We start from the raw sequence: 13,260 nt of genomic DNA, 5'->3' as shown, positions 1-13,260 counted from the left end.
CTTCCCGGACGAAGGTTGCGCTAACCGCATTCTCTGAGAGGGCTAAGTATAATAACAAGTCCTCTCCAAGAACGGGTTTTGACAGGATCAGAGGTTTGGCCATGTGTTCTTTTAATTTTCTGAATGCCTCCTCGCATTCGTCAGCCCATTCAAATTTTTGGCATTTCTTCAGAATGTTGAAGAAGGGAATGCATTTGTCTATGGATCAGGAAATGAACCGGCTCAGGGCAGCAACCTTTCCGGTTAGGCTTTGCACGTCTTTGCGTTTCTTTGGAAAAGGCATGTTCAGGAGGGCTTGAATTTTTTCCGAGTTTGCCTCTATCCCCCATTGTCTGACGATAAATCCTAGAAACTTTCTTGATTTAACCCCAAAAATGCACTTCTTCGGGTTAAGTTTCATTCCATATCTCCGGACCACTTCAAAGCATTCCTTGAGGTCGTCTGCATGACATGCACATGCCTTTGATTTGACAAACATGTGGTCCATGTACACTTCCATGTTTCGTCCCAGAAGGCCTTTAAACATCCAGTTAACCATTCTTTGGTATGTTGCACCAGCATTTTTTTAGTCCGAAAGGCATGACAAGGTAGCAGTATACCCCCTTATCGGTCTTAAAGCTAGTTCATTCTTGATCCGCAATGTGCATCTTGATCTGGTTGTAGCCAGCATAGGCATCCATGAAGGACAATAGCTTGAATCCGGAGGTGGCGTCCACCATTTGGTCAACCCGCGGAAGGGGGAAGCAGTCTTTGTTGGGTTTTATGCCCTAAATAAAAGTCATTTCAATATAATCAGATTTACTTATTAATATAGATCAGAAATAACATTTAATGTTGCATGGTTCACATGATTTATTTCATGATTATATGTACATAATGTATGAATTCATCTGAAACCCTTTTTACATAGTTGATCCTGTTTATTGTGTTGTCAACATATTGGAAAGTAAACATGACTATGTGAATAAAGTTTCCTAGATTTATCAAACACAAGGTTTTACTGATATGATAATCTACAACAGAGTTTACTGGCATTTGGAGAAATGCTTTGTTCTTTCCAGAGCATTGGTTAAAGTAAAGCTCAGGTTGGATGTATGGAGTATGCATCGGAAGGGACAAATATTGAACTTTGAGTTAGATTTATTAAACTTACCCTCTTTTTTGGCGCTTGTCCTCCATCTGGTTGCTGCCTTTCGAGGACCTCTTGCTCTGGGAGCTTTGAGAAGGTCCGGTTAGGCTTGCAGTAGGAGCGGACGGAGACGGGACTTGTCCGCTTACCCCCCAGGGGTTCCCGTAGTGCGAAGATACGGGAGCCAAGGCTTGGCTCTGATTGTATCCCAGAGTAGTGGAGAATTGTATACCGCTCATTTGTGGAGTAACCGAAGGTAGGGTTCTTGGGAGTTGAACTCTGGGTACATATCCTGCCACTCCGGTTGGGTAGTATCCTCCATAAGCCACTATTTGAGTTTCTTCTAAGTTGATGTACTTTTGAACCCTCTTTTGGAAATCTTGGAGGTTCGAAGCTCCCCCTTGTTGCAACTCATTCGAGAACGGGGTTCCTGTACGAATCCCAGCTTGAAGAAGCGCAAGCTGTTGTCCGTCACCAACTTTCTTACTTTTCGAGGCCTCTTCCTCGAACCTCTTTATGAAATTTTTCAATGTCTCTATGGGTAGTTGCTTGATGTTAGTCAGGGCACTAACTTCAAGATTTATTTTTCTCGCGGCGACAAACTGTCTCCGGAAACTAACTTGCAACTTGTTCCAGCAGTCCACAGATCCTGGTTCCAACTTTTTGAACCATTCCTCTGCGGACCTGCTTAATGTAAGTGGAAAGCATAAGCACTTGGCGTCATTGCTGACTCTCATGACCGTCATTACTCGGTTAAACCGAGACAAATGATCGCTGGGGTCCGAGTCCCTGGTGTAAGCTGCCATTTCGGCCATCTTAAAATTTTTGAGGAGCTCTGCCTCTAGAATGTGTCTAGCGCATGGCTCCCGTCCTCACAGTCAAAGTTCGAGTTGTCCCCCTTTTGTCTCCTGGAGACTCGGGCAATGTCCTTGCACAGTATGGCTAGCTCAGCTAGAATTCCTTCCTTCAGCGTTCTTTAGAGGGATACCGTATGGGGCTAGGCTCCCTGGACTTATACTTCTGAGTGCTTGGTGAGGACTCTTCCGGTGTTTCCTCGAGTCCCGCAGGGATGGCTTTAGGGTGTATGTGGATCCCTGCTGTCTCCATGACTTTTTACATGGCGATCATAACCTCTTGCATCTTTTTGTTTTACTCTTTTTGGGATGTGATCTCAGCTTCGTGATTAGTAGCCTTTTGTTTTAAGAGCAGCAGCTCTATGTAACTGCCTTCGTTGTAGGCGTCGTACTCGTCAAAGTTTTCCTCGTACTCGCCACCATTACAACATGATACCATCCAAAAACAAACAAACAATCATTTTAAAGTCCAAATTTCATGTAAGTAAATCAATTACCATGGCTCTGAGGCCAGTTGTTGGAAAATTATTTTACGAGGATCTTAGATCTACTCACAAGTATGTTGTTTAAACACCCTAAATATGAACTTTCTAAAACGATAAAATAAACACATATAAAGTTAAGAAAACCTTACATTTATGCAGCGGAATTAATGTCTCCTTCCACTCAGATCTCTAACCCTTGATTCCTTTCTGTAGCAGAGTATAATCAAGATTTGAGTCCGAATGTCCTTCTTCTTCAAGTTTGATCCTTCACAGTCTTCCAATCTATGATTGAGTTACTGCTTGCTGTGTGTGGGCACTTACTCTTTCACTAGGGTCGAAATAGATGAAGGAGAAAAGAGGAGAGAGGGTTTCGGCCAGGTACAGAAAGTGGGGAAGGCTCAGTTTTTCTGAAGAGAGAAATTTCTGTCAGATTACTAATGAAAGCATGTTATATGACTGAGCCATCACTTTCTATTTATAGCCAACTACTAGGTTTAGGTTAGGATTTATTTGGCATTAAAATAATGAAAATATTAATTTGAAAAAGCACATTAAGTGGCCGGCCATGGTGTAGTAATGGGCCTCACTTAATTTTGCAATTTTATCAAATTTTATCTCTATTTTCTCAAAAACGCCAATTTTCCAATTCTAACCTTTTAAATGCCAAAACTAATTATTTAATAACTAAAATAGATTATTAAATAATATTGTCATTTAATTTAATTATTAATTAGACATATAAAGTCCATTAATAAATAAATAAACCTAGAAACTCTTTTCTTTACAATTTCACCCATGCTTAGTGAAAATTCATAAAATTAGACATAGTCTAACTTTAGAATTATAATTGATCAATCACGAATCAATTAATGAGTCTTACAAGCAGAATGTTCTCAACTAGAATGGGGACCATGGATCTATATGTTGAGCTTCCAATAAGTGAACCAATTTACCAAGTAAATTTCTACTTATTAATTCTTCGTTGAATCCACTCTTAGAACTTAGAATTGCACTCTCAGACTTATATAGAGCATATTGTATGTTCCACGATATCAATATACTATCTCATTTAACCATTGTTATAATCTTATTGTGATTTAAAGATCCTCTATATAGATGATTTACATCGAGATGGGATTTCTTTACCGTTCTCACCCCTCAATGTATTTTGCCCCTTAAAACACTTAGCTACCTGTAAATGGTGTTTAGTGATCTAATAATTAGTCAGTTAAATAAGAGCTCATCCATTTACTTCTATTTGCTAAGCTCGAAGGGAATCTTCACTTGACTTCTATACACCAGTAGAAGCTATAGATTCCATGTTTATGTTAAGCACTCCCACTCAATCATACTATCATTTTCCCAAAATATACGTATCACCCTGACCCAAAAGTAGGCTTAACTAATAAATCAAAGAACATGAATAGCACTCCTAAGTTGAGCCTAAGCATATCAGGATTTAGATTCTTTTAATCTTAAGATCAACTACTGATATTGACTTGGAAAGATATGTATAACGGTAAGTTTGTAATATCTTAACTTAGTTGCAATATCGGTCCAGTCCAATGTATACTCCATACATTCGAAACTAGTATACTTTACTAATGTCCTGGAAAGAACATAACACTTACTCCAAGTGTAAGTACACATCATCGCTGATTATCACATTAGTGTAAATCCAATAACACTGATGAAACAGGGACCAAAACTTTTGATACATATGATTACAATCACATTCCACTGTGTTGACGATACTGTAATTGTGAATAAACATATGATCTGGAATTAACTGATTTTGTGTGTATGAATGTAATAAACATATTAAACCATTAGCATGTAAAATTCATGCAAACATCAATCACTTCAAATTTCTTATATTGATAACTAATCAGATTGTAAAGAGTTTTATTTAGGGCATAAAACCCAACAAACCCCTAATAAACTTTATGCATGTGATAGTTTATATTGTGAATAAAATGCAAGAAAACGTCCCCATAATAAAGTTTACACTTAAAAGTGCGAGGCATTATAAAGCAAAGTTGGCCGTCCAACCTTGCAAATCTGTCTTTACAAAAAAGTGCCACTAGGGGCAAAACCATTGTCTCGGCCAAAAGGCCATCTCCTAAAAGAAAAAAGGCAGATAAATAAACCAAGTCTACATGCTGGGAGACTTGGACAAATCTTCTTCTTCTTCCTTGACCTCACCGTCTTCTTCCTCCATCTTGGTCTTCTTGCAAAGAGCTAAAGTTTCCTCTTCATTCTCCGCCAAGTAGCTAGTATCCATGTTAAGGTTCCAAAGCTAGGCCTGATCTACAGTACGAAAACCAACTTTATCGCACCGTTCTACAGTCTCGATTTCTTTCTTAGCAAGTTTTCTAGGAAGCTTCTCCTCGAACTCATCAGCTTGGACTTTGATGGTCTTCTTGGCCTCCTCCTTCATCTTCTCGGCTTCCTCTTTTGCCTTCTCGGCTTCTTTCTTTGCTTTCTCTACTTCCTCATTCGCCTTCTTGGCTTCTTGCTTGAGGAGGTTAATCTCCTGTTGGGCGTTGTCTTGTTGCTCACACACAACCTTTCATTGGGATACTAATTTGTGAGTCTCACCCTCCAAATACTCGAACCGCTCAGAGTGTAGTCGATTGGAAGCAAAAGAAGCAAAAGAAGCCTGGAGAACTGCAAACAGATGAATGTAAATGAGGTATAAAAAGATAATATAATTATAATAACAAAGCTGACATACCATGAAGTGACAGTCAAAGATCCTTGAAAGCATCTCTTTTGGACTCCTAAGTTGAGAAAATCCCAATCAGAGGGAAGGAGAGTTTGAAGTTTGCGCCAACAGGCGACCCCATATGCTTGGGAAAATTCAGACCCAGCTTCCCCAGCTGCAACTGACAGGGTCTCGATGGCCTGACTCGGAGAGGCAGTAGCGGGGTTGCCTCGGGATGAGGGGCATTGGCATTGGGAACAACTAGAGGAGGAACTTGCTCTTGGATCTCGTTGTCCGAAACCTCGAGATCGATAGGCTTGGCTAGTGATTTCTTCATATGGGCGGTGGTTTTCCTTTACTTCTTGGGAGGAACCACGTCGGCAGCAGTAGGGACTTTAGGGTTAGATGTCTTCTTCTTCCCCTTACGGTCCAAGATGTCTTCATAACCCATGTTTGCAAAACAAGACGAGGCGTTACAATCATTATAAAAGCCAATAAAAAAGGGGGGAGTATAATTTTCCACGTAAGGGATTTAACAAAATGACTAGAAGGCGAGCTATCACTATATGAAAGGGTAGAAGGACCATAATATTCACTAAAATCCCTACAGACTGTAATTTTGAATATATCAAAAGGCTCGATTGGTTCTAAATCCCAACTTGCATCTATGTGACCTGCCATATCTTCCATAGTATCGTATTGCTCGGCTATACCATAAAATGACTTGTGACAGTTAATCTGGATGTGGAAATTAGGATACCAACTGTCAAACTTATGAGCAATGCACTCCACAAGAATAGAATTCCAAGTATAAAAATTAAGACGGGAGTCTTGGAAGGTAAGTAATGTATTACGCTCAGCCCTAAGTACAGTAGGTGACCAGCCACATTGATTACCTCGGGATGCTCCTTCACTGGATTCCCGAGGGGCAGTGCTTTGAAGGTATTGTGCTTGGGCCAAGCGATCCAAGGCCTGGTCTTCGGGTGGAACTATTATTTGCTACCAAGAAGAATACTTGGGAATCTTGTAATCGCAAGTGTATTTTTTATTAGCGAGAAGGCATGCCGATCGCAAGTTAACTTCATTCAAAAATAATTTGCACGATTGGAGACCATAAGGGAGAGTCATCAGGCGCCTGTGCCTACTAACCATCTCGGGGGTAGGAGTAGGTCTCATCAAAAGAGCTATCAGAACAAACACAACTTAATCAAGTACTTGAAAATGGAAGACTGCTGTAAATAAGTAAGAAGAGAACAATCACTTACGAAGTTTGCAAAACGTGGTTGTGCCAATGGGGGAGAGACCAGACGTCCAGAAGAAGTTGTCCTTGAAAGACACCTTATTTGGCAAGTCTACAATAATTTTTGGCTCGCTAGCATGAGTACCAAGATAGAAAAAGCCCACTGCATCATTCTTCCTTGATGGAACAACCTTAACTGAGTAAAGATACCCAATCTTTACGGGTGTGGGACAACCCCCATTCATAATTTTGTACAAGACTTTTAAACTAGCAAGAATCCTGTAGGAGATGGGAGTTCGCTAGAATGGGGCAACCCCAATGTGATTTATGTAGTCTTTGAAATAGTCCCGAAGAGGGAGGATGGCCCCTGCATAAATATGCTCAAGGCTCTAGGCGCCCATAGTAGTTGAACCACTAGTACTAGTCTCACCACTAGTTCCTGGGTTACTGCTGCCAAAGTGTGCAGGAAGGTAGCAACTGAATTCACCCTCTCGTACTGACCTAACCTTGCATGATTGCCCAAGTACAATTCCACAGGTCTTCAGCATCTCACCCGTATAGCCTGAGATAGATCGGACCTTCAATTCTATCAACTCAACCTCGAAGGTGACGCTGGGATCCTGAAGAGTTTTAGACGTACGTGGCTTGGGAGGTATAATTTCAAAATCCAAGTCACCTGGTCCAAAAGCAATTGTGACGTTGGGCAAAAACAAAGGCTTTGCCACAGGAATAAAGGACACGCTGGGAAGAATCGTTGTCTACCTTCAGATATTTCTTGCAAGAAGCACCTATAGCGACTAGAAATATCTTCATGTTGGGTTATCACTGTGTGTTCCCTAGCCCTAGCATCCTTTAGTTATAATTTAGAGGTGGGTCTTGAGGGGTTGGGTTCATATGGGATGGATGATTTTGTAGGAAACTCAAACTCTAAAACTTCTGGACGATAAATTCCTGAACCAGAGTGGGACATTGCTGCCAGCAAAAAGCAGTCCCAATCCCTGGAGAGAATTTTATCAAACCAGAAGGTAATGAGTTGGAGATCTTAAAACAACCTACATATTGCCTGAATCCTAGTATGAACAGTTTTTAACCCTGAAAAACTACCAAAACCAGATGAGATGATAACGATACAAACGAATCAAGTAACAGATCCACACTATGTAACAAACATGAGAAAGAAGAAAGTAACTTACTGTTGGAAGTTAGGGCTTGGGGCAATGCCTGGAAATTTTGTCTGCAAACCTTCGAATGAAGCATGGATCGCTTTGAGAAAATGAAGTCGGAGGAAACTTGCTGGAAAAAGGTCAAGGACAAGGATGGCATGCAAGTCGTTTGACGGATTTAATGGTGATCCTTGACGAAGAAGTTTAAGGGTTTTTCTCAAACTTTTTGAAATAGTGCAAAGGTAGTTCCTTTTTTCTTATTTTATACCCATGATAATGGTTTCGTTAGATTAGAGAAAGATTTGATCCAATGGACATGATTCGAAGCGTAAGTGGGAAAGATGGTCATTTAATTTTTATGTACCTCGAAACCACACAACCGCTAAAATTAGAGGGAATGCGTCGTTTCAAAAAAAGAGGAACATGACGAAAATACCCTTTGTAATCATTAAAAAGCTCTTTTTAATAAAAAAGAACTTTTTAAGGGGCAATTGTTATACTCAAAATGTGGTAAGCACATCAGAGGAAGATATATGTCGAGCTGGGAAGAACGAAGAACTCAATCACGCAAACAAAATGTATACATAGCATGGAACAACTCTTTGGAATTATAATTTGCAGGGTATGTTTATAACTCGACTGGCTGAATAGCCTTCTGCAAGACAGAAACATACGAACTGCTAATTTATGTATTGATGAGAAACTATGTGGGTGCACGCGTTCATGACGAGGCCTCAACCTCGCAGCAGGAAAGAGAAAACGACAACACTAAAAACTCTTAGCGTATATTATACGATATACAAACTGAGTATAGATAGTGTGATGAGTCAAGATAACAGACAGCGAGGCGTTTATCTCACTAGAAGATGGAATGCATGTGAGGAAGATCATCTCGACACTAGAAAGTATAGTTATCAGAGTGAAAACAATATTAGTCTCGAGAAGCCAAATGATAAGCAACTACTCGCTATCAAAGTTATCTTTGCTCCATTCTCGGCGAGGCATCCCTATGAGATAAGGCTTACCATATATTTTTGATTACGCGTTCATCTCGGCCTAATAAAAGCAGGATATTAACAGCTGTGTCAAAACCTCATTTATTTGGCTTGATTTGTAATCAGATCCCACGATTTTAGGGATAATGGCTGTAAACATATTTTGGTCAGCTTTGTTATTAACTGCCACTACGCAATTATAAATAGTGGCAGACAAGATCAAAGGAGGGGGAAGAAAAAACTCTTATGAAAGAGGCCCTAAAAAAATACTTAGAAATTTGAATAAGATTTACTCGTGGACTATGCAGAATTTTAACTGCAAAACCACGTAAAGAACCATGTGTTCGTATATTATTTTTCCATAGCTTTTATTTTTTCAATGTTGAATTATCATCGTGAGGCTAAAATTTGGTTAACGAAAATCTGAGTTAACACCTGATTTGAATAATTGTAATAGGTTAATTAAACTAGTTTAACCTAATAAAATTGCTTAGCAACATAATTAATTTCGAAATGTCTAAAAATAATTTTTCATCAGATTATTTTGAAATTAATTTAATAAAATACACTTGGTTTAATAAAATTTAATTCAAGATAAACTACATGTATTTTTCTGTATTTAATTAAATAAAAGAAGTTATAACTAATTAGATTCTTCTGGATACATAATTATTTGAATTTTCAAAGAAAATATATTTAAGTTGAAAATTAGTTTTTCAAACTAATTTTGAATCAAATTAAATTAGAATATTTTGAAATTAATAATTAAATAGAATCTTCTAGAAATTAGTTATTCAGATATTCTTTAAAATATTTTTTAAGTTGAAAATTTGTTAATTTTGGATCAACTTAGATAGGGATATTTTTCAAATTAAGGTGATTAGTTGAAGATACTTAATTTGATACTTAATAAAATTTTAGAAAATTATTTAAGTTGAAATTTTTGTTATTTATAACAACTTAAATTAGATATTTTTCAGAAATTTATTATATTATATTTTATATAATTTCAAAATTTTATATTCATTTACAAATATATTTTCAAAATTATTGTTGGAAAATTAAATTAAAGTTAAAAATTAATTAAAAATTAATTTTGGATCAACTTAAATTAAGTAATTTTCATTATTAAAATATATAAATTAAAATAAATGATTAATTAAAAATACATTATTTTAAATAATGAGGTTTAATCAAAGAGATATTCGATCTCCATTGTTGGTCTTACAATGGTTAATTATTTTGAATATAACCTCGAGACGCTAGACTTCACCCCCCTTATGAATGGTTATTCGTTGAAAGCACTTAACACCGTAAGATCTTATATGATAAGTATTTTGTAAGTTTTTGTTTTTCTTAGACTCTCCCCTACGGTGACTACTTAGAAATAAACTTACAAAATGTGAAACAATGGTGGAAGCTCATAAAATGAGAGTAACCTTGACTCTCGCCTACCGGGAAAACGTTGGCTTCTTATTTTGATCGAATAAAAGGTTGCTAAAATGGTGTCCATTTTAGATGAGCTGACTACTCTATTCAACTGATGTTATCTTTGACTCTCACCTACTGGGACACTGTATTTCATTATGTTGGAAACCTTAGAAAATAATAAATATGTTTAGTTTTTGGTAATATTACAAACATATTTGCTTTAATTGTTATTTTCTAAACTTGTACATGAATTTGTTGAACCAATGATTTATTTTTGTTTATTGATATTTGTAGTGTCAAAATGTACAACCCACACCCCAATCCTCATCAAGAATATGCCTTTAGGAATGAACTCCAAAGTGTGAAGATGACTCCTGGTCAAAGTATCACTTCACACTTGCTCATGATGAACATCAAATTCTAGAAAGTAGCTATGCTGGGAATTGTTTTATCTGGAGAGCAAAGAGTTCATTTTGTTTTCAACAGCTTATCATCTAAGTTAAACCAATTCGTTGTCAACAATTGGAACTCGTCCAACATAAACAAGCTTGACGCTGAATTGCGTGCTTATGAACGGACATTGTCACTTGCATGGAGATCCTTCTCCAGTAATGCAGATAAGGGAAAAGGAAAGATGAAGATATTGAGAATAATTCCTCCAACAATCCTACTACTTCAAGCTTAGTTGAGAAGAATAGAGAAAGTGATTCCTCTTCATCAGATAATCTTTCACAACATATTGAACCAGCAATAAGAATAATCCAAAAACAGTTAAGCAGTGATTCCAATGCTTTAGTTTTTGAATCATGCGTTTTAGAGAATGAAAAATCCATCTGGATTCTTGATTCTCGATCTACTAACCATGTCTATTGTTCATTGCAATTGCTTGAAAACCAGAATTATTTAAAATCCAGAGAGTTGAAACTTAAAGTTGGTAATGGAAAAATGGTATCGGCTAGAGTTACAGGAAAAGCCAAACTCAAGTTTCAGAATAGAATTTTGGATCTAGACAATGTCCTATTTATTCCAAATTTCAGTAGAAACTTGATTTCTATTTCATGTTTACAATTGCAACAATACAAATTGAATATTTTTGAGTTCTGGTTCCTTCATTTCTCAAAATGACATTCAAATTTGTATTACATCTATGGAACAGGGGCTTTATGTTCTAAGGCCAGATGAACCATTTGCGCTTAATAACGAACTATTTAAGGTAGCTAAACATAGAAACCACAAAAAACAAAAGATCGATAATGAAGATGAAACATATCTATGACACTTACGTCTTGGTCATATAGGCTATGATAGACTTTACAGGTTAACCAAAGGTGGTCCATTGAAAATTGTCACCTTAGGTGAATTACCAGTTTGTGAATCTTGCCTAGAAGGCAAAATGACAAAACGTTCTTTATCTGCAAAGGAGAGCGTGCCAAGGAACCACTAGGCATAGTACATTCAGATCTTTGTGGACCACTGAATTTCAAAGCTAGGGGTGGTTATGAGTACTTTGTCACTTTCATCGACGATTACTCTAGATACGGTCATATTTACCTTATGTATAAGAAATTTGAAACGTTTGAGAAGTTTCAAGAATTTCTAGCATTGGCTCAAAACCATTTGGGTAAAACTTTAAAGAACTTGCGAACTGATAAGGGTGGAAAATATATGGATATGCAGTTCAAAGATCATTTAATTGAACTTGGAATTGAATCCCAATTGACTGCCCCTAGCACTCCACAGCAAAATGGAGTTACAGAAAGAAGAAATCGTACGCTTTTGGAAATGGTTAGGTCCATGCTTAGCTACTCAAATCTACCTACGTCAATTTGGGGATATGCTATTCAAATGGAAAATGAAATTTTATATGTTGTTCCATCTAAATCAGTCCCTAAGACACCTTTAGAGTTGTGGAATGGTCGTATACCTATTTTACGCCATTACAGAATCTGGGGGTGCCCTGATCATGTCTTAAGAAAGAAAGATGGCAAACTTGAAAAGCGAACTGAGGTTTGCATGTTTGTTGGAAATTCTAAGGAGACTAGGGGGTGGACTATTTTATAGTCGCAAGGATGATAAAGTGTTCGTTTCCACAAACGCCACTTTCCTTGAAGACGACTATATTCAGAACTTCAAGCCGCAAAGCAAAGTATTATTGGAGGAAATGCTTTTAGATATAACTCTTTCTAATGTTCCATCCTCTTCTACTCAAGTAGAGAATAATCCCACTTCCTCGATTGAACCTTTGCAAGTTGATACAACCGATCAATCTACCACTAATGTTCCTATTCAGAAGATCATGACTCCTTGTCGTAGTGGGAGGGTTTCCACAAAACCATCTCCTTATAGCTTGGACGGTGAAATCAATATGGTCGTTGGTGATGGTATTGATGACGATCCATTAACCTACAAACTGGCAACGGCAAGTCCGAAACAGAAACAATGGTCAACCGACATGGATTCAGAAATGGATTCCATGAAAAAGAACAAAGTCTGGGAGACGCACCTGATGATTATCGTCCAATTGGATGTAAGTGGGTCTACAAGAAGAAAAGAGGTGCTGGAGGCAAAGTCGAAACTTTCAAAGCTAGACTAGTTGCTAAGGGTTATACTTAAAGAGAATGTGTGGACTATGAGGAAACTTTTAGTCCGGTCGCCATGCTCAAATCCATAAGAATTCTTCTCTCTATAGCTGCCACTTTCGATTATGAAATTTTGCAAATGGATGTCAAGACAGTTTTCCTTAACGGAATTCTTGAAGAAACCATCTATATGGAGCAACCAGAAGGCTATGTTCTTCAAGGGCAAGAAAAGAAAGTTTGCAAACTCAATAGATCCATATATGGACTTAAGCAAGCTTCTCATTCTTAGAATAAACGATTTGATGAAATAATCAAGACCTACGGCTCTCACCAAAACGATGATGAACCGTGTGTTTACCAACACAAGGACAATCAAGTGATAGTATTTCTGGTCCTTTATGTTGATGACATTTTGATTATTGGTAACAATATCAAGAAAATGACTGAGATCAAGGAATGTCTTGACCTTCAATTCAAAATGAAAGATCTGGGTGAAGCTGCTTATGTTCTTGGTATTCAGATTATCAGGAAGTTGAAGAACGAATCCCTTGCTCTCTCTCAAATAGCTTACATTGCTAAGGTGTTAGAGAGATTCTCAGTGACAAATGCCAAAGGGGCACAAATGCCTTCTAGATTTGGTATCAGTCTATCTAAGGAACAGTGTCCCACTGATCCCC

The sequence above is a fragment of the Cannabis sativa genome, chromosome 4 (genome assembly GCF_029168945.1).
Source record: "Cannabis sativa cultivar Pink pepper isolate KNU-18-1 chromosome 4, ASM2916894v1, whole genome shotgun sequence".
NCBI lineage: Eukaryota > Viridiplantae > Streptophyta > Magnoliopsida > Rosales > Cannabaceae > Cannabis > Cannabis sativa.
This window is presented reverse-complemented; position numbering follows the sequence as displayed.